This window comes from Hibiscus syriacus, unplaced genomic scaffold (genome assembly GCF_006381635.1).
Source record: "Hibiscus syriacus cultivar Baekdansim isolate YM2019G1 unplaced genomic scaffold, ASM638163v2 tig00116944_pilon, whole genome shotgun sequence".
Taxonomy (NCBI): domain Eukaryota; kingdom Viridiplantae; phylum Streptophyta; class Magnoliopsida; order Malvales; family Malvaceae; genus Hibiscus; species Hibiscus syriacus.
The window spans coordinates 1,282,456-1,287,142 of NW_024063479.1; the positions used below are offsets into that span (position 1 = coordinate 1,282,456).

The 4,687-nt window shown below is 36.3% G+C and overlaps 1 pseudogene; it reads right to left on the reverse strand.

The window, feature by feature from the left end:
- Positions 1 to 212: 212 nt before the first annotated feature.
- Positions 213 to 2,394, reverse strand: LOC120188465 (annotated as a pseudogene).
- Positions 2,395 to 4,687: the final 2,293 nt, after the last annotated feature.

Consider the following 4,687-nt stretch of genomic DNA (forward strand, 5'->3'; position numbering starts at 1 on the left):
ATGTTTAGTGCTTCCGACGGTGGTCAAGGCTCCAAGGGTAAGTTTCTTTCTTCTTTCTTTGTTTTCTGTTTTGGTTTTATGTTGTTCTCTGCTGTGTGTGGTTGTCCCCTCTCTTTCTTGCAGGTGGGGGTGGCTTTTATAGCCACCACCGAGGCTCTCGTTGGACCGGTTCCAGAGATGAGTTCTGGTGAGTCACCAAACTATGTGGTGACTCACCCCATAGCTGCGACGTGGACGGCCGGCGTGGTGTTTCTGGAGTCTTCGAAGAGGCGATGGTGTCGTGGCTACAGCGGGGTGGAACACCTGAAGGCGGCAGCTAGGGTTTGAAAACCCTAGGGTTTGCAATCTGGAACCCTTTTGGGCCGTTGGATCTTGCCAGATCCAACGGCTGATGATGCTGACGGCGGCTGGCCTTCTGGGATCTTGGAAACAGCTGGGGGCTAGGGTTTGAAAACCCTAGATGAAACCCTAAATCAATTTAGGGTTTCCATTTGGGGTATGGGTCGGTTCTGGTTGGGCCTGGGATTTGGGCTTGTAAAATGGGCTTCCAGTTTTGTAATTATTTATTAAATAATAATATATAATAATATTAATAATAATAAATAATAATAATAATTATTATTATTATAATAATAATAATAATACTAATAATAATAATAATAATTTTAATAATAATAACTTTAAATGAAAAAAATTGATGTCTACATTATGTTCTGCACAAGCTTGTTGAAGCTCGTCCACTGTAATATAGCCACTTCCGTCCTTGTCGAAGTATCGGAACGCTGCAACAAGATGTTCCTCGCGCTCTAGTTTATTAAGGTGAACTGTTGCAGCTATAAATTCTCCGTAATCGATGGTGCCACTATTGTCAATATCAGCCTCGGAACAGAAAAAGGAGCTCAGATTGTTATCTCTGTATCCCTCACGGTTGAAAGAAGGGCAGGAACGAGAAAAAAAACATATACAAAAGAACATGAAACTGATGTTCCGATATTTGTTTCACAACAAACTTACAGAATCCATAAGGGCCTTTATCTCTGTATCCTTCATGGTTGAACCATATCTTCGCAAGCCAGCTTTGAGTTCATCGAATGCGATTGCACCGCTGTTATCGGTATCCATAGCAGTAAACATTTCCCTCAAACCTGCAATCTCCTCCTCAGAGAGACTTTCGGCTATTACCTGATTGTACAAAAGAAAGGCATAACTTTTTTTCCATCACAATGAGATCAAGTAGTACATTCATCTCCATTGTACACAGATGTGGATTCACAGACACACATATCTGGAGAATCTTACCCGTAAAGCCATCTTCTTTAGTTTATTCATCGCCGAGAATTGTTTAATACGAGAAAGTACAGCTGAATCGAGCGCCTTATCTGTGGCAACACCATTTTTACAAATCCAAGGATGACCTAAACAAAAATCAAAGGCAGCAAACAACTACTTATTACTTTGTATCAAGGTGGACTATTGGTTCAAAGATACATTTTCAGGAAACAATATAGCTGAGATCAAAAACGTGCTTAAATATATAGATCGACTAGGAACCGAGTTCGAAACAGCACATTGAACACCATACGTTGCAGTGACTCAAACAACTTCATGCATCTTTACATAATCATACTACTTAAAACGAATACAAAATGATATTACGTACATAATACTTCATGAGCAGTGAGACGCTCTGAAGGTTGAGAGCATAACATCTTCCGGATTAGGTCCTTTGCACTATCAGATATTAGGGGTCATGGATCTGAACTGAAGTCGATAAACCCTTTCAACACGGCATCGAATATTCCTTGCTGCGTTTCTGAAGAACAGACAGAGTCACTTTAAAGCTTGTATTGATACAGAATCACAAAACATCATAAATACCTGCCCAAAATGGTGGCACGCCACTTAGTAATATACAGAGTATAACTCCTGCAGTCCATATGTCCGCCTCCGGTCCATATTTTTTCTTGAGTACTTCGGGAGCAACGTAATAAGGGCTTCCGACCACGTCGGTAAAAACTTGTCCTAAAGTAGTAAACCATAGGTTATGTCAATCAACCTGATTCTAGACGGCATTGAATTGCATAAACTAAATAGGGTTTTTTACCATTGTATGCAGTAAGTGTTAAAAGATTAAGAATGTCCATTAATTACTTTGTCTTGGTCTATGTTCCAGCTACTTAAGGTGCTTCAAATTCGGTAGAAAAATATATTTCAAAACTAAGGAACATTTAATTTCTTACCTGGCTAAAAGAACACAGAGAGTCCGAAATCGATCGCCTTGAGAGAGAAATCGTCGTCCTTGTTAACTAACAAGAAATTCTCAGGCTTCAAATCTCTATGCATAACCCAAAGGGAATGACAAGCCTCAACAACCCCAACAATAATCCTCGTCATTTCAGCTGCCTTCCTCTCGGTATAATGTCCCCTCTGGATAATGCGATCGAACAACTCGCCTCCAGAGCAAAGGTCCATCACAATATGCACATACAAAGCATCCTCATACGCGCCTTGAATCGTCACGATGTTGTTATGACCAGCCAAATGATACATTATCTGAATCTCCCTCCTAGCATCATCCACATCCTCCTTGGCAACCAACTTCCTTTTCGATATCGACTTGCAGGCATACTCGATCCTCGTAGAAAGCTCGGTACACAAATTTGTAGTCCTGAACTGTCCTTGTCCTAACTTAGGGCCTAAAGTGTAAAGGTCACGGATGTTGGGAGTCTTATGACCCATAACATAACAGTTCTGGTCATCATTACCGTGTTTCATGATGTTTCCTTGCTTGTCGGAGCTAAAATCAGTCAAATGGTTATCGGTTTCTTCGGTCTATTTTTTGGGAACTAACGGCTTAGGGGGATTATTCGAACAAGAACGCCGAGAAGTAGTACTACTACTAAGCTTTGAAGATATATCATCGCCGTTATAAAGATCTTCCCTGTTATATCCACGGCATGAATTGCCCATGAAACAATTAAAGTTTGCTTCCTTCATCCAATGATAAATCATCAATTTACACTGAAAACAAACAAAACAAAAAGTGGAATTCAAATATGTAAATTTTGGATGATTCCCATCATTGGAAACTTCAAATTTTAAACAGAAATGAACCTCAAATCTAAGCATATTGAAAGAATCCCATATCAGGTCATAGTTTCAAACAATGAATATGCAAGAGGAAAACGAGAAAATGGTTCATTTTTAACAATTTCCCAGAAACCAAAAAGGAAAAGGAAAATAAGCAAAATAACCATATTTCTAACACAGCATCTACCATGAAACAAGATCAAACGTCAAACTAACGAGAAATCTCAGCTAAAATGAATCGAAAAGAACAAATCTTCAGCTCAGAAATCCAAAAAAGAAATGAAAACAGAGATCAAGTTACAAACATGGAAACTTACACAATAATTAAGATAAGAGATGGGAGAATTACCAGTTTGGAGTGGAAAAAGGAGATGATAGAAAGAAATACAAAGGAGGAAATGGCTATGGAGGAGGGTGGATTGTTTAATGTTTGAATTTTTATTCTTTTTTCTTTTCTTTTCTTGTTTGTTTATTTTTGGGTTGCTGTTTTAGGAATCATCGGTTAAACTGGATGGATGTATATTTTTTTATTGTTACACGTTAATTTAACATAAAATAAATATATAAACTATTTTTAAAAAGTTACAAAAATAAATATAATAGATTCAAATGCAATCTTAATTGATATTACTAAAGTTGATAAATTATTTTAATTATTTGATAATAAATATTTATAATTTTGCATATAAATATTTGAATTCAAGAATTCAAAAAATAATAACAAATTAACCTAAAAATTTAAAAAAATAACAATAAAATCTCTCAATCATTTAATTCGTATTAATTTAAAAATATATTAAATTGAATTAAGCAGATATAAGAAAGACAATTTTCTCAATAAATCATCGGTGATCGGTATATTTATCGATCTAACACCGGTCAGATTATATTTTTCGATCTAACACCTGTAGCAGTAAAGCGTGCCCCTAAACCGCGCTATACGCTGATCTAGCGCCACGTGGGTATAGCGCCCCCCTGATCCACGATATATGGTGATTTGGCGCCACATTGGTATAGCCTTCCCCTGATCCACGCTATACCTGGATATCTGACACGTGGGTTATAGCGCGGTGCAGGAAGAGCGCTATACCCCTAAATACACGTCCTCACCCTCCCTATAAATACCCCCATCCTCAATCACTTTTGTCACACCAAATTCTCTCAAATTCTCTAAATTTCTCTCAAATACTCTATCTTTTTAAGGTACGCTTTATAATATGTTTACTATTATGTATTTACTTTATTTAATATTTTACTAATATAATTCTTTTGCAGATATATAATGGAAGACAGTCTACTTCGCTCGGATAAAAATCATATATCTCTACACTTTGCTGATACGGTAACATTTTAACGTTTTAATTTAATTTAAATTATTAGTAATATTTAGTTGATTTATTTAATGCATGATTATTAGATTAAGAATTAAATATCTCGACACTTTGCTGATACGGTAACATTTTAACGTTTTAATTTAATTTAAATTATTAGTAATAATTAGTTGATTTATTTAATGCATGATTATTAGATTAAGAATTAAATATCTCGACACTTTGCTGATACGGTAATATTTTAACGTTTTAATTTAATTTAAATT